Here is a 25,536-nt window from a genome sequence, read left to right as displayed (position 1 = left end):
TAATATCGTGTGAAACGTTTAACTTGCACACGCCTCTCCCGTCAGGTTTTCGTCCGAGAGCTGGTATGCGTTGACTGCGTTTTACCGGTACTGCAGGTCAGACGAAATCGCCGTGCTGCTTCTGATGGCACTGCTCGTCTACCTGTGGCTGTTCAGGTTTCAGGACTCAGCTGGACTCTCCTTCTACCCGCGGATGCGTGAGTAAACTATTCAAAGCTTAGCGTCACGGTTCCAGAACATGGAATCAGTTTTGCGATGGTTGCACTGTGTGGAGGTGTACCATAATTCGCGCGCGTAATGGCAGTGCTTATTTCGTTTCTCCTCTATTCTTTCTGCTCAGCGCAAAACTAAATCATACTCTGCGGTTATACCACTGGAATAGCGGAACACTGTTTTATCTGTGCCTATACTTTCCGTGCTCATATACCCGTGCGCTTCAGAAGTTAAATACACAAAGTAGACTACCATGCAGCTTGCGTATTTCTCTTAGATACGAGGTGTGTTTAAAATTGTCCAGTGCAAACGTTTTTATTTTTTCAAAAGCTATCAAAAATACATTGGTATTGTTTGTTCACGCGGGCTGTACAGCATTGGGAACGTTATTTGCGCAGTAGACTGGCATAAAAAGACGACGAAGCAAAATAAGTAATGCACTTCAACATTACTACATTTAGAGCTCAACGTTATTTGCTGAATTGAAGACCTGCAACGCTGAAGCCGAGTCCTATACAAAACTAGTAAATAAAGAACTTTCGAAAGCATATCAAAAGTTAGCTTCGACGTGTTGCGAATTTCTAAAATGGCATCCCTACGCCTGATATCGTAGTGGGAATCGGGTAAACATTTTATGCTACAAGCAACGTAAACAGCGCCCGTATTTCCCTCGGGCGGTGCCAGTTTAACAATGCGTATCGTGCGAAGCCGACATGAAGAGCCTTAAGGCACTTTTTTTTTTTTAACGTTGGCTACCGCGAATCACAATGCTCATCCTAAATGTTTAAAAATTTGGTCGCCTTTTATTTTTGAAACCTTCAATATTGTAATTTAATAATCTGCCCTAGCGCCAACGAGAATAGAGTCTATTAGGTAATAATATTGACTGAATCATATTTCTTTTGTTTTCTGTTACGTAAATAAGTCATCTACACTGTACAACCAACCTACACAGAATGCACTCAGTAATAATGTAAGATTTCTAAAAGACAAATGTGTATTGAATAATTTGAAACCCATGGGCAACAATGGAATTACCCTGTGCGGCAATTATTGTGAAGCTACAAACTGCGCAGGCAAAAAAAGTTCGTAAAGGTCACAAACAGCGGAGGTACAGCGAAGACAAGTGCTAACATGCGTGCCTTAAAAAAAGTTTGAACAAGATACTTAGACTAGCACTCGAGTAAGCATGGCCACTAGTGTGATGTCCAAGTCATTTATCACCTAAGGCGCGTTTCCGAAACGTGTACAGAAGGTGTCGTAGGCATTTGCTTAAGAGATTCCGATAAAACCAAATTTCCTACGGGACTGCGTGGCAACCTGCTTTGTTTTGATCAATGTTAACATCTGTGAGGTTATCACCATTTTTCATTTCTTTCGGCCTCGGCGGCCGCTTTTCGATGGAGGCGAAAAGCAAGGCGCCCGTGTGCTGTGCAAAGTCAGTGCACGTTAAAGAACCCCAGGTGGTCGAAATTTCCGCAGTCGAGCTCCACTACGGCGTCTCTCATAGCCTGAGTTGCTTTGAGACGTTAAACCCCACAAACCAAACCAAACCAAACCAAACCAAACCAAAACAAACCTTCGGCTTCTGCGGCTGCTGGAGGTTTATAGTCCCGCCAAAATTTTGATTCCTTTCCTTGAGAGCACACGCGCTCGCAGGGATGCGAGCGTGGCCACGAGCGTGTTCGTCGCGTGCTTGCCGCTGTTCGTCATCCCGCGATCTCATCAGAGAGAAGCCATCGACAACCCGACAAGGCCGTTCGACCCGATACTGACCTGGCGCCTGGTGGGACCCCTGTGCCATTGGAATTTAGTGCTTCTGGTCTCCGGCAGCATGACGTTTTCCAAGGCGGCGCAGGTAATCAAGCGACGGTAGAGGATATCTAAGCGAGCTGGTATCCTTCCCGGGCTGGCATGCACTGTCTGAGCTTGGCGCCCTTATAGCACGCCGCAGCCTACCTGCCGCCATTTGTACCACGTGAAAAAAATGCGAAAACATTGTGACTTCCCTGCCTAGTTCTTGAGTTCTGTGCTCCTTTGCTTAGTGGTCGTCTATATTGGTCGAATTCGCACGACGTTAAATTTTGGAGGTCAAGGGACCAAGTCTTAATGGTGGCCTACCCGAATTTGGAAATCATTATTGAGTTGCCCATACTCAGATTGCTTGAGACACCAATTTCGGTCAAATTTTGGGGTCTAGGAGAGCCAAATTTTGCATGTGGCCAATCTAAATTTTAATATCACTACTGAATTCGTCATAATCGAATTAGGTTAGACTTGACTTGAGTTTGGTCAAATTCTGACGAAATCAAATTTTGGAGGCCCAGGGCCCATATTTTGGAGGAGCCCCATCCCAATTTGGAGGAAGGCCAGTGAAGTAGCCATACACTCTCTTTAGGTTAGGGTCCCTAATTCGAATGCTTGAAGACGGTGGATTGATGCATAAGGCTTTGAATCGGGTGGCGGCTCGCGCCATCTGTTGCGGCAGCGCCGTACGATCGAATGAATTTCCCAGTGAGCGCCGCATCGCAGTTAAGCAAAGTCTAAATATTCTTTGCTACTCGCTTACCTACAACTTCCATGATTAGGTTCTTTCTAATAACGCACTTAAACATTAGATGACAGTCATAATAGAATGCATGCATTACGTCGACCTTTATTAGCAGAGAAGCAGTGTGGTTCTGTGGCGGAGTGGTTGCGTGCTCGCCTCGCGCTGCGAAGGAACCGGGTTCGTCTCCGCCGGTTTTCGCAAAACGTCGTCGACACCGGCTTTTGCGACAACGGACTCTTAACGCTATTGCATTAAAACGTGACTCACCAAACGGTGATCGTATCGTTGCAAGACAGAGCCATCGAATATTCGTACGCGTACTCATTCTCAATGGCAGCAGACATTGCTTCATTGTCTTTGAGCGGATATGGCAGTCGTATGGTGCTATTTGAAAACGTCGCTAAGTTTCCTTTGACCAAGCGCACACACCCTGCTTCCACGATGCCATGATTTCAGAAAAACCTGCGTTTCTCAAGAGGGAACACGCGATAGGTTTCATATTATCGCGTTGCCAACACAGAGTAATGTGCCGTCGACTTACCACTGGTCAGCGTTGTTGACTCGCCGAAGACTGCGTCTTCATCAGATGCGTGTTTCTTTTGTGAATATCTGGCATCTTCTCTCGTGTGTTCCGATTTCATCTCCTAACCGGAGAAGTGTTTGAAAACAAAGGCACGCGAGGTGCAATGCACTTCCGTGAAACATCAACAACGCACCCTAAAACATGTGCGTGCTTGACAGCAAGTGTCATTTAATGTTTCACCTGTCAACAGCATAACCACTAGAAGTTGGCAGGTTGTTTTTAGCCTTTGAACTTTGGGAAGAGCACAGAAGGAAGAGACGCAGATGCATGAAACGGACGTGTAATAAAGACGCATTAAAAACGGCGGATAAACGAACTTTTCCGTTTACTCCAGGCATTATATTCGTTCATTTTGAAGGTAGCGCGAAAAACGAGGACCAAGAATAGAAGGACACAACACAAGCGCTCGTGTTGTGTCCTTCTACTCTTGGTCCTCGTTTTTCGCGCTACCTTCAAAATGAACCAGATTCAACTCGCCCAACTTTCAACCTTACTATTATATTCGTTAATGGCAACCTCAATTGTCACGAGAGCATTCGCTGTTCTTGTCTCTGTGGATTAGGCGCACAATATGCCTGGCGTCCAGAAACTCGAGTAGAATAGTATGACCAGGCCTAGACGGAAATGCAGGCGTTATCAAAGTATTACTAGTAGAAAATGATGTGACCGGCTTTAGGGAGGAGGCCAAGAACGCGCGCTAATTCGCATATTCTTGTGTTTCAGAAAGCAGTTGGTGAACGTGTGAAATTTTGTTCAATGCCGCTTTATGACCTCGCTCGGAAGAAAGCTCTTTACGTTCAAAAATAGTTTGGACTGATGTTACGCCATATATTTTAGCATTCAAATTTGGGTCGCATCTTCACCGGTGGTTTCTTAGGCGTCTGGGCTGTCGGACTTGATAATGGAGTTTCTCCTCAACATGGAAGCCATGAACCACATCCTGGTCGTGACGGTGCTATGCTTGCTGACGGCTGCCCTCACACAAGTTTTCAGCAACTCAGCCGTCAGCACGATGCTGATCCCGGTGGTTTTGGACACGGTATGCTTCAAATTTTACCAAATATATTTTTATAAGGGGCTAGCACGTGCTGTTAACGGATAAAGCTGGACAAGTTGGCACAGCCCGATGGTACACAACAGCACAGTGCGCGACAAAGGCTTCCCTTGAAGTCAGCGCTGTGTCGAGAGTTCTAGCGATTTTGACGTTTAGAGACCGTTGATGGACAGTCAACGGGCCTCTAATGATTATGCTGCCATATACCACAATCATACATGGAAAAGGAATGACATTACATTACTAATTACTTTGCTGAAAATTGCAGAAATGCAATTAAATTACATTACTAATTGCTCCTCCGAAATTAATGGAATTACGTTACAATTACTTGTGTTGAGTAATTCAGTTACTTTTAAATTACTCTGTAGTTTTCATCTATGCGAAAATTAAGTAAAGCGAGCGAACAAAACAACTTCTCTCGAGAAGCGACGCACGCATTCTTTCGTATTTCCGCCAAACTCGATCCCAGACGACTATTCCCTTCCTGTTTCCTGTGGCGTCTCTCATAGCCTGAGTTGCTTTGGGACGTTAAACCCCACAAACCAACCAACCTGTTTCCTACAACACGTGTCATTACAAAAGTAAGAGAATAAGAGCAGATGCATGGTCGAACGTCGCTGACCCAGAGATGTCTCCGCCGTTTGAAGTCCCCGAAGAAGCTAGGTTATTTACTGCTTCTTTGGTCCCAAGAACCGACCTCGGTTCCTTGCGCTCAGTAATGCTCACGCCATGGACCCTTCCGCTTGCACCTGCCCCCCCTTCTCCCCACACACACACACTCTCATACCATGAAAACGAGTGTAACCAGGCACCAGTGGGGCCCAACCGACGCCACAAGGAGTGCCACTGTGCGCTCCCAACAAGTTTCGAACTCTTACCGTATTTCCCCATCTGTCCCTTCGGCAGCCTTTTGACGCCTTACCTCCTGCTGCTTGGGGAATTGTTACAGCTGCCCATAGGATTGCCGCAATAAGTGGCCCGGCTACACAGGACACGGAAGGTCTCAGACGCAGAGTTCTGCATCTCCTTTTGCCGATCCGTTACGCTGGCCCAGGCTTACCGTACGTTGTCTATTGTCTGTTGTCTATTGAAAGAGTAGTGGTGTTCTTTAGGGAAAGTAATTTCGAAAGGAATACATTACTTTTGATGCGAAATTACTGCCCAAAATAAATCATTACATTACAAAATTAACAAAATCAAAACATAATTCATTATATTACAAATTATCGAGAAAAAATAAATCACAATAATTTCATTACTGTAAATCAATTACTGCCTTATATAACCACAATGCGTTCTCTTCGATGCAGAAATAAATAGATTACTCACCAACTCTTTGCGCTAAGGGATGTTATCTACCAATTGGAAAATATTCACATAATTGTTTTAATTCAAGAGTTAACGCACAATCAGTTGGCCGTCACAGCACATGGTTTGCGAGACAGAGTATACGCCCAACCGATAATCCACCATCTATACCTAAGCTACTCTAATGCTCTCTAATGATTCTGCCAAATTTGACGCTCATGTGCGCGTTGCAGGCTGTCAAGCTGCAGATGCACCCGATGTCGCTGGCGATGCCCGTGGCCTTGTCGTGCTCTTTCTCATTCATGCTGCCAGCGTCCACTCCTCCGAACGCTCTCGTCTACGACCTGGCTGGCATGGGCGTTCGCGATATGGTGCGGGTCTTCGCTAAATACGAGCCGTAGTTCAATTCTGTCTTTGCCTTTAACGTGACAACGTTGAGGAGACTGTCCTCCACAAAAATAGTGTATAGCTTTTGTCGCCGTTGAGCGAAGAGTCACTGGCATGCCTCTGGTAGGGAGCGAGGACTGGCACTGATTTATCGGCGGATGATATAATACCGAGAGAGCACGAACTGCCAAGTGCAAAAATCTGGAGCGATTGCTTTGTGGTGAAAGATATTGAGTTGGCAATCGAAACTTGCGGGATCCTCGGATGCCGACGCGCAGACGTGCACGTTCGAATGGCTTGGTTAAAGGGGCTTTACACTTTTCTCAGGTGCTCTTCAACATAACGTGGTACCTTACGGCATTGCGCTAATGAGAATATGTGAGAACAGAGGGAAGTGGCTAGTGATTAGGCTAGCAGCAAAGTGCATGTACGCGAGCGAGGATTCGCAGGGGAAACTGCGTAAGTGAACGTTTAACCTTCACACCCTTGAAGGAGGAGTTAAAGTGTCCCCTGGCTGCCACGGGCTCATCCTCATTCAGATGAGCATTCGTGACACAGTGCGTAAGCGTTTTAGTTGGTTACATATGCCGTAGACCTAACATGAACTTTCTTTTCGATCAGGGAATGGTACGACTGTATGGGAGAAATGAGGTGTTGGTCACATCTTGGTTAGGTGTAGCGACCGTGGAATGTCGCAATCCGCTTCTCCAGTGAAAACATTTGCGGTCTATATAATTAATGTCGTGGGAAGTTAGAGATACGTTAACTGGATGAGGGTGCTACACAAAGAAAACGAAATGACACCATGAACACCATCCCGTCCTCATCTATTCGCCAGTTTAATCTTCCCTGGATCTTTTTCCTATGTAAGCTGACCCAACCATTGCATCCTCTGCTTAGACGGGGGCGATGGAGGCGCGTAGCGTCGCTGCGCCTAATGGCTGCGTACTGAAACTATAAAATATTGGCACCCAACGCAGATTCATCATCATCAGCCTGATTATACCCACTGCAGGGCGAAGGCCTTTCCCATATTTCTCCACTTAACCCGGTTCTGTGCTAGCTGCATCCACTTGATCCCTGCGAACTTCTTAATCTCATCCGCCCACCTAACTTTCTGCCGCCCCCTGCTACGCTTTCCTTCCCTTGGAATCCAGTTTGTTACCCTCAGCGACCATCGGTTATCCTCTCTTCGCCTTACATGTCCTGTCCATGCCCATTTCTTCTCCTTAATTTCCACTAGAATGCCGGTAACTTGAGTTATTTCTCTGACCCACTCTGCACGCTTTCTATCTCTTAACGTTACCCCTAACATTTTTCGTTCCATAGCCCTCTGGGTTGTCCTCAACTTAAGTAGAACTCTCTTGGTTAGCCTCCACGTTTCAGCCCCATAGGTGAGTACAGGCAAGATGCAACTGTTGTATACTTTCCTCTTGAGCGATACCGGTAAGCTGCTAGTCATAATCGCAGATTGCAATGCTATAAATGCGTTTAAGGCGTTCTAACGTTTTACCCCTGACTGACTTCATTTACCTTCGATTAGCTTTGGCTGCCTTAGGTTAGTTCGACTATTTAGCTTGCACAGCAGTTAAGTGCATGTAGAGGCGCTCAAGAGAGGCAGGCAAAGCGCGTCGAGATCGATACCAGTTGTAGCTCTCACGACGCACCCTCACTCTGAAACGGGTGCAGCTTCACAACATGGATTTATAGATAAAAATCCCCGTTTTAACTATAAGCCCCAGGAGTGTTAATACATGGATAAGGGTCACGTGTCTGACTTGAGATCCACGGGTCTAGGGATCGATTCGTCTTATATTATCTCCAAGAAACTTTCCAAGTTACCATCTCCTGCCAACTTCATCTAGAATCTTGAACACAGACATAAGCGTGGCGCATAAACTTCGTGACATTGCTGCTCCGAGACTTCACCAGGACGCATAACGGCTTCTTCGCTAGGTACCCATCCAGTGCCAGAGCATTAAAACAAATAAGTGGAACCAAACTCTAACGTTGTCTTGGCTCAAGTGGTGAAGCTCTGCGCTATATCTTTCCAAAACCATCTTGTTAAACAATAAAAGGCATATAAATAATAATATGCTAGGATGATGCCTCTAAACATAACTGAAAGCCACAAAAGCTTGCTTTATTTGGAGTAGAACAACCTGATTAATTAGGTACAGCATGCCAGACCACTGCAAAGGCACCGTCGCAACCCTGAAGCATCGAGTTTGCTTGCCTTCACTTTATATCAGTTAGCAATGATTCGGATTCGTGAGCTACCTAGAAGTGCCGTTTTCCAGGTGAGTTAGGATAAGATGGGGGGGGGGGGATAACACATTTCTGCGATCAATATTATTTAAAGCTTTTTCTATTTGTTTCGAGGAAATAATGAAAAATTAAGAAGCAGATTCACTGGTCAAAACGTTAAAATTAGGGGGAACTTAAACTCTGAATTTCGAATATGACGCCAAGACGCCGATGCCTCGCGTCTGTGGCTCTCCAGGTGGATTATCGCTCGTTTACATTCACTTTGCTATTTGATTACTCCCCATTACTCGGCCGCCAGTCCGTCACAGTCACGGCAGACTGGCTACTTCTAGTAAAGACGATGCGTAAAAAAAAATAAAGAAAAATTAGCATTTATAGGGATAACTGCGCTCTTCGTTGCTTTCTTTTCAAGAAAGATAACGATAAGAACGGTTTAGGCTATCCGTAGTTTCCTTTTATCCCAGCGCTCCAATTTTCTTCCCTGCTTGTCGTGATTGTTTGAACAGTGTTACCTTTACCCACTTTTGCTTTCATAGCGTGCTGCATAGGATGCACTATAAGACATCCGAAACTCTTAATAAACACCAGACCTTCTGTATTTTCCTTCCTCGAAACAGATTTGTCCGGGTCTGGTCGTGACCATCAGCAACATCATGATCTGCGTGGCTCTAATCATCAGCTGGGGGCGCTTTGCACTCGACATTGGAGAATTTCCGCGGTGGGCCACGGACAACGTCACTACCGCTACAGAGCCCAACATATCATAACTCAGGCCCACTTGTGTAGGATATTTTGCTTAGTTTTGACCCGCATACTTTCACGTGGAACTGCGTTAGTGAAGATACAAGAATGGGTTAATCTGCTTTCCTAATATTCCTTTGAGTCATCACGACTGCCTGACTGCAAGATTAAAAAGGCGGACGAAAAGAATTGTGATTTTAAACCAAAATAAGCAGATAAGCGCCGCATTAGGAACAGGTTCTCACATGATAACCAATTTTCAACAATCTTCCCGGACCTGAGCCCATTTACATGACTTCGAATGAACAAAGCTCTTTATTAAGATATAAAAAGTTGGTTTGAAACTGCGAGGTGACTCACAAATTGATTCCTCTGGGAAAAAATTTCTTTAGAGTGCTGGCACAGCACTGAACATTCCTCTGCGCAGGGAAATGGCTTTGGCTGATTGAACGGGCCAGCAGGGCAGCAAAGGCCGCGGGAGTCCTGGACTGAGGACCCAACTACGGGAGCTCTAGATTATTTTTCTTTTTTGCATTATATAAAATCTTCTCTCTCTCTCTCTCTGCGCAGGGGAAAGCAGCAGTATTCGCTCCTGCAGTTATTCAGCAGAAAGCAAAGGCGCACAGTTACATTGGTTCCTGGCGTAGTGGCTCTGTAGAAAAGCATATCCTATAGAAGTTGTCGCACGGGATTCTGATTCGTGAGAATAAAATTAAAAACCAACAATAGCTGATGAGCCATTTTTGATGGCAGTTTGGAGTGATCAGGAAACGCAGCCGCCGAGGTCGGGTTCGAGCCCGGGTGCCGGAGTACCCGGGTTCGAGCACCCGGGTTCGAACCCGACCTCGGCGGCTGCGTTTTGATGGAGGCGAAACGAACAGGCGTCCGTGTGCTGTGCGATGTCAGCGCACGTTAAAGATCCCCAGGTGGTGGAAATTACTCCGCAGCCCTCCACTACGACACCTCTTTCTCTCTTTCCACTTTCTCTCCCACCTTCCTCCCTTCCCTTACGGCACGGTTGAGTTGTCCACAGAAAACAAGTGAGACAGTTACCGCGCCTTTCCCTTCCTATAAATCAATCAATCAATCAATGCTAGGAATTTGCACGCTTCGGGAACCGCTTGTGCATATCTGTGCGTAGGCAGCTGACCCCCTCTGAACGTATCTCGATGTAGCAGACGTCTCGGGGAGAGTTCCCCTCCCAGCCATTCGCAAAAAAGAAAATGGAAAGGTTCATTGAGCTTGGCATTGTTAGTGTGAAACTCGGCATCAAAAAAGAAATAAATAAAAGATGGCTAGTACTAAACACCTTCACTTTCGCCTTGCATTGTCACGGTATTCTTCACTAAGGACGAGGGAAAGAGAGCGCCTGGTTTTTTTTCAGTGGAGTTTTTCTTCTGATATTGATTTATAGTAACGTAAAGGAATTCAACAGGCTTGCGTGTTTTCTTCTGCAACCCAGCTTCCACATCGAAGAGGCCAATTGTATTGCAAAAAAGGTTTGCCTTTAAAACTATTGGCTCGTGCATAATAGCGGGACTAATATCTATGAGAACTTCAATAAAATTTCTGTTGTGCCTAGTTGGTTCATGATTTCCTAAGGAATTGATGAGTGCAAACAATAGATGATCCACAGAGCAGACACAAGAGCAGGCGCTAATTAACGACTACTTTATTATTCGTGGCAACAACGCATATATAGACCTGAGGCCACACTTGTGCAAGCAGACAAGAATCCGCCGTGTCATCTGGTCCAAGTCATCTGGTCCGGCCTCAACCTAACTTTAAGGTCGAGACGCTCGCGACCTACAACGAAGTCATCGAGCACTACAAGTTAGCACGGCGGAAATATCCACCTCCAGATAGATCCCTCACGTCCACAGAGGCAGTCACCTGGCGCCGCCTGCAAGCCAAGAACCACATGTCTCCCAGATGGAGATACCTTACGCAAACTGGAAATCCGGAGGACCAATTCTGCAAAATCTGTAAAGATATAGAAACTCGAAAACATATCCTCTGGGAGTGCAGCCACTCCCCGGGCTACAATTTATTCAAGGTCGCAGAAGCATGGGAGACCGCGCTTCATAGCGAAGACCCGGCGACGCAGGCCAACATTGTCCGTCTGACAACCGAAGCGGCGAACCGCTTCGTCTACTAACTCCTGCCCCTTTGGGTGAAATCGGGCTCCCTGGACGCCTGCGAGCGGTACCGGACCTCCGATGTCACCTCTTCCGGACAATAAAAGTTTTCACCACCACCTGCAAACAGCTGTTAAGATCAAAAACGTGGCTTTTTGTGCTTGTTAGCTCGTGAACACAGCGAGATTTTAGCGCAGAGCAAAACAGGACGCAAGAAGAAACGAACAAAGTGAGCGCTAACTTTAACAAATTTTATTTAACACATGTTGCGCATTTATACGCAAAAGATATGAAATAACTTGTGCTAAAAGCATATTTCGCCTAGGAGCGAGAGTTCCTTATCACATAAAAAACTTCATATTTTTATATTTTTTTTTTTATGTGGTAAGGAACTCTCGTTTCTAAGGCAAAGATGCTGTTAGCATAAGTGATTTCACATCTTTGGCGTATAAGTGTGCTGCACGTGTGAAATGAAATTTGTTGAAGTTGGAGCTCGTGTTGTTCGTTTTATCTTGTGTCCTGCTTTGCTCTGCGCTACAATCTCGCTATGTAAGCTGTTTATATATATATTGTAACGTAACGTTCCACAGAAGGCGCTCTGGCACCGAATAACACCAACAACCAGTCAGGTCAGCACGAAAGCGGAGCACCGTTTCGCTTCGTCGCCTTCTCCGAATCGCCCATTCAAATCTTCGTCTTCTATGAATGACATGTGTCATTGCCTCCCCTTCTTGGCAGCATCACGTCGATGCTGCAAAGGCTGCTTGAAGCGATGAGCTGACAGATAGTATGCTAGGTTGGTATGGGATACCTCAACACAAAACGGGGCACCATCAGTCTCAAGAATAGTCAGCGGGGCGATCGTGGTAGGGAATCGCCCGTTCAAATCTTCGTCTTCTATGAATGACATGTGTCATTGCCTCCCCTTCTTGGCAGCATCACGTCGATGCTGCAAAGGCTGCTTGAAGCGATGAGCTGACAGATAGTATGCTAGGTTGGTATGGGATACCTCAACACAAAACGGGGCACCATCAGTCTCAAGAATAGTCAGCGGGGCGATCGTGGTAGGGAATCGCCCGTTCAAATCTTCGTCTTCTATGAATGACATGTGTCATTGCCTCCCCTTCTTGGCAGCATCACGTCGATGCTGCAAAGGCTGCTTGCAGCGATGAGCTGACAGATAGTATGCTAGGTTGGTATGGGATACCTCAACACAAAACGGGGCACCATCAGTCTCAAGAATAGTGAGCGGGGCGATCGTGGTAGGGAATCGCCCGTTCAAATCTTCGTCTTCTATGAATGACATGTGTCATTGCCTCCCCTTCTTGGCAGCATCACGTCGATGCTGCAAAGGCTGCTTGAAGCGATGAGCTGACAGATAGTATGCTAGGTTGGTATGGGATACCTCAACACAAAACGGGGCACCATCAGTCTCAAGAATAGTCAGCGGGGCGATCGTGGTAGGGAATCGCCCGTTCAAATCTTCGTCTTCTATGAATGACATGTGTCATTGCCTCCCCTTCTTGGCAGCATCACGTCGATGCTGCAAAGGCTGCTTGAAGCGATGAGCTGACAGATATTATGCTAGGTTGGTATGGGATACCTCAACACAAAACGGGGCACCATCAGTCTCAAGAATAGTGAGCGGGGCGATCGTGGTAGGGAATCGCCCGTTCAAATCTTCGTCTTCTATGAATGACATGTGTCATTGCCTCCCCTTCTTGGCAGCATCACGTCGATGCTGCAAAGGCTGCTTGAAGCGATGAGCTGACAGATAGTATGCTAGGTTGGTATGGGATACCTCAACACAAAACGGGGCACCATCAGTCTCAAGAATAGTCAGCGGGGCGATCGTGGTAGGGAATCGCCCGTTCAAATCTTCGTCTTCTATGAATGACATGTGTCATTGCCTCCCCTTCTTGGCAGCATCACGTCGATGCTGCAAAGGCTGCTTGCAGCGATGAGCTGACAGATAGTATGCTAGGTTGGTATGGGATACCTCAACACAAAACGGGGCACCATCAGTCTCAAGAATAGTGAGCGGGGCGATCGTGGTAGGGAATCGCCCGTTCAAATCTTCGTCTTCTATGAATGACATGTGTCATTGCCTCCCCTTCTTGGCAGCATCACGTCGATGCTGCAAAGGCTGCTTGAAGCGATGAGCTGACAGATAGTATGCTAGGTTGGTATGGGATACCTCAACACAAAACGGGGCACCATCAGTCTCAAGAATAGTCAGCGGGGCGATCGTGGTAGGGAATCGCCCGTTCAAATCTTCGTCTTCTATGAATGACATGTGTCATTGCCTCCCCTTCTTGGCAGCATCACGTCGATGCTGCAAAGGCTGCTTGAAGCGATGAGCTGACAGATAGTATGCTAGGTTGGTATGGGATACCTCAACACAAAACGGGGCACCATCAGTCTCAAGAATAGTCAGCGGGGCGATCGTGGTAGGGAATCGCCCGTTCAAATCTTCGTCTTCTATGAATGACATGTGTCATTGCCTCCCCTTCTTGGCAGCATCACGTCGATGCTGCAAAGGCTGCTTGCAGCGATGAGCTGACAGATAGTATGCTAGGTTGGTATGGGATACCTCAACACAAAACGGGGCACCATCAGTCTCAAGAATTGTCAGCGGGGCGATCGTGGTAGGGAATCGCCCGTTCAAATCTTCGTCTTCTATGAATGACATGTGTCATTGCCTCCCCTTCTTGGCAGCATCACGTCGATGCTGCAAAGGCTGCTTGAAGCGATGAGCTGACAGATAGTATGCTAGGTTGGTATGGGATACCTCGACACAAAACGGGGCACCATCAGTCTCAAGAATAGTCAGCGGGGCGATCGTGGTAGGGAATCGCCCGTTCAAATCTTCGTCTTCTATGAATGACATGTGTCATTGCCTCCCCTTCTTGGCAGCATCACGTCGATGCTGCAAAGGCTGCTTGCAGCGATGAGCTGACAGATAGTATGCTAGGTTGGTATGGGATACCTCAACACAAAACGGGGCACCATCAGTCTCAAGAATAGTCAGCGGGCCGATCGTGGTAGGGAATCGCCCGTTCAAATCTTCGTCTTCTATGAATGACATGTGTCATTGCCTCCCCTTCTTGGCAGCATCACGTCGATGCTGCAAAGGTTGCTTGAAGCGATGAGCTGACAGATAGTATGCTAGGTTGGTATGGGATACCTCAACACAAAACGGGGCACCATCAGTCTCAAGAATAGTCAGCGGGGCGATCGTGGTAGGGAATCGCCCGTTCAAATCTTCGTCTTCTATGAATGACATGTGTCATTGCCTCCCCTTCTTGGCAGCATCACGTCGATGCTGCAAAGGCTGCTTGCAGCGATGAGCTGACAGATAGTATGCTAGGTTGGTATGGGATACCTCAACACAAAACGGGGCACCATCAGTCTCAAGAATAGTGAGCGGGGCGATCGTGGTAGGGAATCGCCCGTTCAAATCTTCGTCTTCTATGAATGACATGTGTCATTGCCTCCCCTTCTTGGCAGCATCACGTCGATGCTGCAAAGGCTGCTTGAAGCGATGAGCTGACAGATAGTATGCTAGGTTGGTATGGGATACCTCAACACAAAACGGGGCACCATCAGTCTCAAGAATAGTCAGCGGGGCGATCGTGGTAGGGAATCGCCCGTTCAAATCTTCGTCTTCTATGAATGACATGTGTCATTGCCTCCCCTTCTTGGCAGCATCACGTCGATGCTGCAAAGGCTGCTTGCAGCGATGAGCTGACAGATAGTATGCTAGGTTGGTATGGGATACCTCAACACAAAACGGGGCACCATCAGTCTCAAGAATAGTGAGCGGGGCGATCGTGGTAGGGAATCGCCCGTTCAAATCTTCGTCTTCTATGAATGACATGTGTCATTGCCTCCCCTTCTTGGCAGCATCACGTCGATGCTGCAAAGGCTGCTTGAAGCGATGAGCTGACAGATAGTATGCTAGGTTGGTATGGGATACCTCAACACAAAACGGGGCACCATCAGTCTCAAGAATAGTCAGCGGGGCGATCGTGGTAGGGAATCGCCCGTTCAAATCTTCGTCTTCTATGAATGACATGTGTCATTGCCTCCCCTTCTTGGCAGCATCACGTCGATGCTGCAAAGGCTGCTTGCAGCGATGAGCTGACAGATAGTATGCTAGGTTGGTATGGGATACCTCAACACAAAACGGGGCACCATCAGTCTCAAGAATAGTCAGCGGGGCGATCGTGGTAGGGAATCGCCCGTTCAAATCTTCGTCTTCTATGAATGACATGTGTCATTGCCTCCCCTTCTTGGCAGCATCACGTCGATGCTGCAAAGGCTGCTTGCAGCGATGAGCTGACAGATAGTATGCTAGGTTGGTATGGGATACCTCAACACAAAACGGGGCACCATCAGTCTCAAGAATAGTGAGCGGGGCGATCGTGGTAGGGAATCGCCCGTTCAAATCTTCGTCTTCTATGAATGACATGTGTCATTGCCTCCCCTTCTTGGCAGCATCACGTCGATGCTGCAAAGGCTGCTTGAAGCGATGAGCTGACAGATAGTATGCTAGGTTGGTATGGGATACCTCAACACAAAACGGGGCACCATCAGTCTCAAGAATAGTGAGCGGGGCGATCGTGGTAGGGAATCGCCCGTTCAAATCTTCGTCTTCTATGAATGACATGTGTCATTGCCTCCCCTTCTTGGCAGCATCACGTCGATGCTGCAAAGGCTGCTTGCAGCGATGAGCTGACAGATAGTATGCTAGGTTGGTATGGGATACCTCAACACAAAACGGGGCACCATCAGTCTCAAGAATAGTCAGCGGGGCGATCGTGGTAGGGAATCGCCCGTTCAAATCTTCGTCTTCTATGAATGACATGTGTCATTGCCTCCCCTTCTTGGCAGCATCACGTCGATGCTGCAAAGGCTGCTTGAAGCGATGAGCTGACAGATAGTATGCTAGGTTGGTATGGGATACCTCAACACAAAACGGGGCACCATCAGTCTCAAGAATAGTCAGCGGGGCGATCGTGGTAGGGAATCGCCCGTTCAAATCTTCGTCTTCTATGAATGACATGTGTCATTGCCTCCCCTTCTTGGCAGCATCACGTCGATGCTGCAAAGGCTGCTTGCAGCGATGAGCTGACAGATAGTATGCTAGGTTGGTATGGGATACCTCAACACAAAACGGGGCACCATCAGTCTCAAGAATAGTGAGCGGGGCGATCGTGGTAGGGAATCGCCCGTTCAAATCTTCGTCTTCTATGAATGACATGTGTCATTGCCTCCCCTTCTTGGCAGCATCACGTCGATGCTGCAAAGGCTGCTTGAAGCGATGAGCTGACAGATAGTATGCTAGGTTGGTATGGGATACCTCAACACAAAACGGGGCACCATCAGTCTCAAGAATAGTGAGCGGGGCGATCGTGGTAGGGTTTCATTCGGACGACGTGTACAACATCAGTGAACTTGCGTCGTCTGCAGCTTGAGGGATCTTTGGTTGCGGATTCAACTTCGTAAGTAACGTCGCTGAGGTGGCGGAGGACACGGTATGGGCCGAAGTACCGGCGCAGCAATTTTTCAGCGAGCCCACGATGGTGAACGGGCGTCCAAATCCAGACATAGTCTCCAGGCTCGTAGGCAGCGAAGCGCCGTCCCTTGTAACGGTCAGCGTCTAGTTGCTGTTGTGTATATGCGCTGCCTTGCCAGCTGCCGCGCTTCTTCCGCACGCTGGGTAAAACTAGCGATGTCCAGGTCAAACTCATGTTCGTCGTCGGTGTATACGGGCAGCATTGTATCCAGTGGAGTGGTCACTCGACGGCCGAAGACAAGCTCGAAGGGTGTGAACCGCGTCGTCTCCTGAAGATATGCGAACGTGGCATATGGGAGGATTTGATCCTGCAGGTCTTGTACTCTATATCCACATACATAGCAAAAGAACTGTGAGTTGAGCTAGTTGGTGCATCATTTTTTAAAAAATACACAGCGCAACAAACATAGGACAAGCGAGTAGACGGGAACAGCGCTGACTATCAACTGCATGATTTATTGAAAAAACACGAATATATACAAAAATGCTCTGACAACCAAGTGCGCATGTTCGCAGATAAAACAACATTTCACTTTAACCAGTTTCGTCGAGAAATGAGATTTCTCGGGGATGAATGATAACAGATGGGGTGCTTACGCATGTGTCAGAATTCTTGTGAATGAGATAGGCCTCTTTTAATTCTCGTGTTAATTTATCTCTGTGTTTGCACAACACTGAAGTTTCTTTGAACAGGGGAGTGCAAGGAGGGTGCAAAGGGGGCCTTTGGCTACATTGCCAGGTTCGATGACGGGGCTTTTTCTAGGGAGTTTTTATGTTCTCTAAGCCTTATGTTAAGACACCTTCCTGACTGACCAATGTAATCTTTTCCGCAAGTAAAAGGCACTCTGTATACCACTCCTTCTGTGCACGGAAGAAAAGCTACATTATGTTTTACCTGGCATCCCCCCCGGCCTGCACGTCGTTTTTTGTCATTTATTTTTCGGTCTACTTTAGCGAAAATGCTTTAGCGCAAATGCTGCCAAGTTTTATGGGCGCAGAAAACATGACCTGTACTCCATACCTATGTCCAACTTGCCGTAGGCGATGCGAAATTCCATGCACATACGGTATGACGGCAATATTTTTCTTTTTACGAGGTGTCTCCGGATCCTGTCGTATTCTAGAGGCCTTTACTTTTTTCAAGACCTTGTTGCAAGCAAGCAAGATTACGTCATCGGGGAAGCCTGCTGATCTCAATCTGTCTATCTGATCTTTGAAGCTATACTTGATGGCATATGGTGGCAGGATTTTACAATTGATGACCCTATGCATGACACAGCTGTACCACACTTCACTAATTTCGAATAGCCAGATTTAAAATTGAGCAAAGGCTTTTTCGATTTTGGTTCAAACTTCCAGCAGACGTGATTTTGCCCAAAAATTAACCTTAAATCAAGAAAGAAAAGAATATCACAAGACGGGATTTCGAATGTGAATTTTAGGCCATTACCGCAGTCTTGAAAATCTTCTAGGACGTCTTCGACGCACTTTGAAAGGTCGTGCGCTTCTACAAACAGAAGGTAACCGTCCACGTATCTGAACACTTTCTTTTACAAAGGGAGGAACATTATTATTGATGGCTTTGTCAACATAACTTAGATAAATTTCACTTAAAATTGGTGCCACACTCGACCCAATGCACACGCCTGTTTTTTGTAAATACAATTGACCCTCAAACTGAAAAAAGGTGGATTGCAGGTGTAATGACAACAGTTCCAGAAAAGATGCCAGAGAAATGCCAACATTTCGAATGAAGTTTTGCTCGTCATTGTCATCCGTTATACATTTTTGAACGCAAACCATGAGATGCTCATGCGGAAGCGAATAGCAGAGGTCTTGAACGTCTATACTGAAGGCTTTACAGGAGCCTGGGTTGTGACACGACAGGTAATCGACAAGAACAGTGGAATCCGACAAACGAAAAGGATCTTCTACTGTCAGCATGCCAAGACCCTTTTGCAAAAACTTTGACACGTCATATTGTCATGTGTTTCTCTCAGTAACGATGCATCGAAATGGAATGTCCGGCTTATGAGTCTTAGCGGCAAAAAATATTTTAAAGAATTTATTTTTCCATTTTTTACTGAGGAATACAGGCGTTCGAGTCCCTGACTGCTCAGTAAATGTAAAGCCTTTATCTAAGGGTCTTGGCATGCTGACAGTAGAAGATCCTTTTCGTTTGTCGGATTCCACTGTTCTTGTCGATTACCTGTCGTGTCACAACCCAGGCTCCTGTAAAGCCTTCAGTATAGACGTTCAAGACCTCTGCTATTCGCTTCCGCATGAGCATCTCATTGTTTGTGTTCAAAAATGTATAACGGATGACAATGACGAGCAAAACTTCATTCGAAATGTTGGCATTTCTCTGGCATCTTTTCTGGAACTGTTGTCATTACACCTGCAATCCACCTTTTTTCAGTTTGAGGGTCAATTGTATTTACAAAAGACAGGCGTGTGCATTGGGTCGAGTGTGGCACCAATTTTAAGTGAAATTTATCTAAGTTATGTTGAGAAAGCCATCAATAATAATGTTCCTCCCTTTGTAAAAAAAGTGTTCAGATACGTGGACGATTACCTTCTGTTTGTAGAAGCGCACGACCTTTCAAAGTGCGTCGAAGACGTTCTAAAAGTTTTTCAAGACTGCGGTAATGGCCTAAACTTCACATTCGAAATCCCGTCTTGTGTTATTATTCCCTTTCTTGATTTAAGGTTAATTTTAGGACAAAATCACGTCTGCTGGAAGTTTGAACCAAAATCGAAAAAGCCTTTGCTCAATTTTAAATCTGGCCATTCGAAATTAGTGAAGTGTGGTACAGCTGTGTCATGCATAGGGTCATCAATTGTAAAATCCTGCCACCATATGCCATCAAGTATAGCTTCAAAGATCAGATAGACAGATTGAGATCAGCAGGCTTCCCCGATGACGTAATTTTGCTTGCTTGCAACAAGGTCTTGAAAAAAGCAAAGGCCTCTAGAATACGACAGGATCCGGACACACCCCGTAAAAAGAGAAAAATATTGCCGTCATACCATATGTGCATGGAATTTCGCATCGCCTACGGCAAGTTGGACATAGGTATGGAGTACAGGTCATGTTTTCTGCGCCCATAAAACTTGGCAGCATTTGCGCTAAAGCATTTTCGCTAAAGTAGACCGAAAAATAAATGACAAAAAACGACGTGCAGGCCGGGGGGGATGCCAGGTAAAACATAATGTAGCTTTTCTTCTGTGCACAGAAGGAGTGGTATACAGAGTGCCTTTTACTTGCGGAAAAGATTACATTGGTCAGTCAGGAAGGTGTCTTAACATAAGGCTTAGAGAACATAAAAACTCCCTAGAAAAGGCCCCGTCATCGAACCTGGCACTACACCACAAGGAATGTAGCCAAAAGCCCCTTTTGCACCCTCCTTGCACTCCCCTGTTCAAATAAACTTCAGTGTTGTACAAACACAGAGAGAAATTAACCCGAGAATTAAAAGAGGCCTATCTCATTCACAAGAATTGACACATGCGTAAGCACCCCATCTGTTATCATTCATCCCCGAGAAATCTCATTTCTCGACGAAACTGGTTAAAGTGAAATGTTGTTTTATCTGCGAACATGCGCACTTGGTTGTCAGAGCATTTTTGTATATATTCGCGTTCTTTCAATAAATCATGCAGTTGATAGTCAGCGCTGTTCCCGTCTACTCGCTTGTCCTATGTTTGTTGCGCTGTGTATTTAAAAAAAAAAAAAAAAAAAAACATATACATAGACAGCATGTCGGCCAGAGTTCTGTTTAGCCGTTCCACCAAGCCATTAGTTTGCGGGTGGTATGCCGTGGCCCGTCTATGGCTAGTGTGTGTAAGGTTCAGTACAGCCTTAGTCAGGCGGGCCGTAAAAGGTAATGATAACAGCCGGAGCGCCATGACGCAACACGATGTCGTGGACAAAAAACTCTGCGACTTCGGTGGCAGTTCCATTTGTGAGCGACGCGGTCTCAGCATATCGGGTCAACTGTAGTCTGTCGCGACAACAATCCAACGCTTTCCATTACTTGACTTCGGGAAAGGACCAAGTAGATCCATCCCCACTTGTTGGAAAGGAGTTTTCGGTGGAGTGATCGGCTGAAGAAATCCTGCTGGTTTCACGGGTGGAGTCTTTCGGCGTTGACAATCACGGCAGGTTTTAACGTAAGACCGTACTGAAGGTAATTTCGGCCAATAGTATTTCTCCCGAATTCTTGCAAGCGTACGACTAACTCCCAAGTGGCCGGCGGACGGTTCGTCGTGACAATAAGCGCTCAAGATGTCAGGCCGTAGGTGCGTAGGTACTACGAGCAGAAATGTCTCTTTTGATCTTTCAAAATTGCGCTTGTAGAGAACTCCACTTCGTAAAGCGTATGACTGCAAGCCACGACGAAAAACAAGTGGTACTCTACCAGCGCGTCCTTGCAGATAATCGATGAGCGGCGCCAGCTCCGGGTCCTTGCGTTGAAGGTCAGCCATATGGGATTGGGTAATGGCCCCAATAAAGGGAAAATCGTCGGCGTTTTCCACTGCAGTGGAGTCCAATGGCGCGCGTGACAAGCAATGCGCATCTTGGTGTTTATGTCCCGATTTATATACAGCAGTGACGTAACTCTTGAAGACGGAGGCTCCAACGAGCTAAGCGTCCAGACGGGTCTTTAAGGCTTGCCAGCCAGCACAAGGAATGATGGTCGCTGACAATACGAAAGGGTCGTCCATACAAATATGGTCGAAACTTGCTGATGGCCCAGATTACTGCATGGCACTCCTTCTCCGTTGTCGAATAGTTCGCCTCCGATCGTGAGAGTGTTCGGCTCGCGTAGGCGATAACCCGTTCTACTCCGCCTTACCACTGAATGAGTACCGCGCCGAGGCCAACGTTGCTGGCATCAGTATGTACGTCGGTTGCGGCGTCTTCATCGAAATGGGCGAGTATTGGGGGTCTGTGTAGGCGGCTTCTAAACTCCTTGAAGGCTTGTTTTTGATCGTCTCCCCACACGAAAGGTATGTCTTCTCTGGTTAGTGCTGTCAGTGGTTCAGCTATCTTAGAAAAATCTTGGACGAAGTGTCGGTAGTATGAACAAAGACCTAGAAATCGTCGAAGTGCCTTTTTGTCAGTGGGGCGTGGAAAATTTGACACTGCGGTAGTCTTCTCGGGATCAGGGAGAACGCCCTGTGCACTGACAACATGGCCGAGGAAGCGTAGTTCCTTGAAAGCAAACTGGCATTTCTCAGGCTTGATCGTTAGTTGCGCGCCTTTGAGTGCTTGAAGCACGATGCGCAACCGGTCCAAGTGTTGCTCGAAAATAGGCGAGAAAATAATATCATCTAAGTACACCAAGCACGACTGCCACTTAAGAGCTGATAAAACCGTGTACATCATACGTTTGAACGTGGCCGGTGCAGAGCAAAGACCAAACGGAAGCACCTTAAACTCGTATAGGCCGTCGGGCGTCGCAAATGCAGTCTTCTCTCGGTCTCTCTGATCCACCTCGATTTGCCAGTATCCGCTTTTGAGGTCGAATGAGGAGAAGTACCTGGCGTCGCGTAGTCGGTCGAGGGCGTCAATCCTGGGCAGCGGATAGACGTCCTGTTTAGTCACGATATTTAACTTTCGGTAATCGACACAGAATTTCAAGGTGCCATCTTTCTTTTTGACAAGGACCACTGGCGACGCCTATGGGCTCGTCGAAGGCTGGATCACGTCGTCCGCAAGCATTTCATCTACTTGCGTTTTAATGGCGTCACGTTCCTTAGGAGAAACCCGGTACGGGCGCTGGCATACCGGTAACGTGGTCTCATCGGTGATGATGCGGTGCTTGGCGACAGGAGTACGACCGACCTTAGAGCATGTGGCGAGGCAGTCTGCGAAATCGCTCAGAAGTGCCGAGAGAAGATTCCTCTGATCGGGCCTCAAGTCGGGGTTAATTTTAACGGTTTGCAGAGCATGGCAAGGTGCGGCCTCTTCTTTAGGGTTCGCTCCGGTGGTGCATAAATGAGGCAAGGCAGTAACATTGTGAAGGACGGGTGTCCTTGGCGAGATGCCGCATCTCCTTAGCAAAATTTGTCAGGAGGACAGTAGCACAACTGTTCTGGAGTTGTACGAGTCCTCGAGCAACGGCTAATTCCTTCTCGAGTAGTAGCGGGAAGGTGCCCATCCGCGATGCCCTCCTAATCGTGGAATAAGTCATGCTTTACAAGAACCAACACACTAGAACGTGCCGGAGCCCTCACGTCATCGTCGACTATACGCAAAACGTTCAGACCCGGATCTTCGTTTTCAATGCGCGCCACGGCTCGTTTCGTCGAAAAGGAAACACGCGCTTCTTTCAGGTCAATGGCAGCGCCGTTGGTCTGCAGGGAGTCTAGACCAAGGATCAAGTCTTTCGAACACTCAGGAAGCACGATAAATTCTCCGACATACACAAAACCACGGATGCCGACCCGCGCTGTGCACTTGCCAGCAGGTTCAATCAAGTGACTTCCCGCCGTGCGAATTTTCGGGCCGGACCAATGTGTCAAAACTTTCTTCAATTCTCGGGCGAGACCACGGCTCATTACTGAATAATCGGCACCAGTGTCGAGTAGGTGACATCCACTCCATCAATCGTTACACATAAATCGGAGGTGGTATGTCGGATGCTGTCGCTACCTAACACAAGCGAAATCTCGTCGGGTCGGCCTGACGATGACGGAGGATCTTCACATTTCCCGATGATCAGCGATCCTGCCTCCGAAGGCCGCTGGTATTAGTTTTCCAGGCTAGGGCTGGGAGAGGAGCGGCGTCGGGAAGAGTGGGGACTTGTCGAACGGTAGCTCGTTGGGGACGTAGACCGACGCTCTTGGTAGCCGGACGTGACGGGATACTGTCGCGCTGCAAGGTCGCTTGCAATCTCAGTAGGCCGTTCGGCATTCCGAGGGTAGAGGTCCTCCGAGGGGAAACCCCGCATGTTGACGCGGCGGTACGGGCACGCCCGGTAAAGGTGACTGGCTTCCCCGCAATGATAGCACAGGAGCCGACGGTCCCGGGGCCGCCATACTTAACTTTTACGGGGTCGCTGGTAGATTGGCGGGGGGGAGTAACGAGGTTCCATGCGGCTCCATGCGAGGTCCTCCATGCGAGGACCCTGCGGCTCCATTGCTGGAGCTGCGGCGTTGATACTATGGTCCGGCGGGGGAGCCTTACGAAGGACGGACGCGTAGGTGGGCCTCGCGTCGAACGTCTGGTGAAGAACGCGCTGCTGGGGAACGTCAGCAACTTGCTGAGCTGCCATACGCACCTCGTCTCGGACGACTTCAGCCAGTGAAGGAAAAGATGTTGTGTTGCAAGGCATCCGGAGCGCTTGCAGTTCCTCCCGCACGACAGAACGGATGAGATTGCGTAATGCGTCCATGTCGCTGCCAACATGCACAGGGGGTGCGTCGGACCAATGATGTTCACGTCACGGTTGTATTGACGGGCTCGGTGTTGCAGCGTTGTCTCCATGGTCGCTGCCTCGCTGAGAAACTCCGCCACAGTGCGCGGTGGACTGCGCACCAGTCCCGCGAAAAGTTCTTGTTTAACACCCCGCATCAGGTGACGCAGCTTCTTATCTTCTGGCATTTGTGGGTCTGCACGCTTGAAAAGGCGTGTCATGTCCTCAAAAGAACATACGCACGCTCTCGTTCTGGCGCTGACTGCGCGAGTGTAGCGCAGCTTCTGCTCGCTCCCGGCGGTCGGCGCTAGAAAAAGTGGCTTTCAAATCACGACAGAAGGCTGCCCAGGATGGGAAGGAAGCCTCATGGTTTTCAAACCATGTCCGTGCAGACTCTTCAAGAGCGAAGTACACGTTGTGGAGCTTACGCTCATCAGTCCACCCGTTGTAACGAGCGACTCGCTCGTAGGTCTCAAGCCAGTCCTCGGCGTCCTCGAACACGTCTCCATGAAAAGAGGGGGGTGTTCGCGGCTGATGACACAGGATGTGGGTGGGAAGACTGCTCTCAGATGTCATTGCAGCAGGTTCTACGGCCGCCTGATAGTGCGTCGTCCTGGTAGCAGCCGGAAGGGGTCCGAATTCAGGGGGCTCTCCACGTAGGCGGCGGCCGAGGCGTTGATGTACGGGGGTAAGCTCCGTAGTGACAGGTTGATTATGTAGGACTGGATCAATACCCGGCAATTCCTCCACCAGATCTGTAACGTTACGTTACACAGAAGGCGCTCTGGCACCGAATAACACCAACAACCAGTCAGGTTGTTGTTGTTGTTGTTGTTGTTGTCCAAATAACTTATGGCACATACCCACAGAGGGGGATCGGCCAAGAATTGGGTAGCAAAGAATTTTTTTTTTTAATATACTTGCATAAAAAGAAATATATATATATATATATATATATATATATATATATATATATATATATATATATTAATAATAATTTGAGGGGTAGAGGAAACGAAACAAAATTTAGAAATAAGTGAAATATAATATGAAAAGTGGTAACACTCACGGGAGATTGACACTATATTTGTAGGACAAGTGATGTTTAAATATTTAGCAAGGAAAACGATTTGAGTGCAGTAAAAAATTTTGCATGGCGGTAAAAATAGACCTGTGACTGTGCCCAAGGATGGTGGCGCCAAATGATAACAATGTCGGGCTGCTTAAACTAAGGCCAAGCTGTTGCAATGGCCTTTCCATCAACTGTTTTCTCAGCGTAGTAAAG

General features: G+C 47.4%; 1 pseudogene; it reads left to right on the top strand.

Moving 5' to 3' along the window:
* Positions 1–9,384, top strand: part of LOC146209306 (solute carrier family 13 member 2-like) — a 68,227-nt pseudogene extending 58,843 nt beyond the window's left edge.
* The last annotated feature ends 16,152 nt before the right edge of the window (positions 9,385–25,536 follow it).

The sequence above is a fragment of the Amblyomma maculatum genome, chromosome 1, assembly GCF_055883805.1.
Source record: "Amblyomma maculatum isolate TAMU_Amacu chromosome 1, ASM5588380v1, whole genome shotgun sequence".
Lineage (NCBI taxonomy): Eukaryota > Metazoa > Arthropoda > Arachnida > Ixodida > Ixodidae > Amblyomma > Amblyomma maculatum.
The sequence above is the reverse complement of the archived record's forward strand: the minus strand, read 5'-3'. Positions and strand labels throughout refer to the sequence as shown.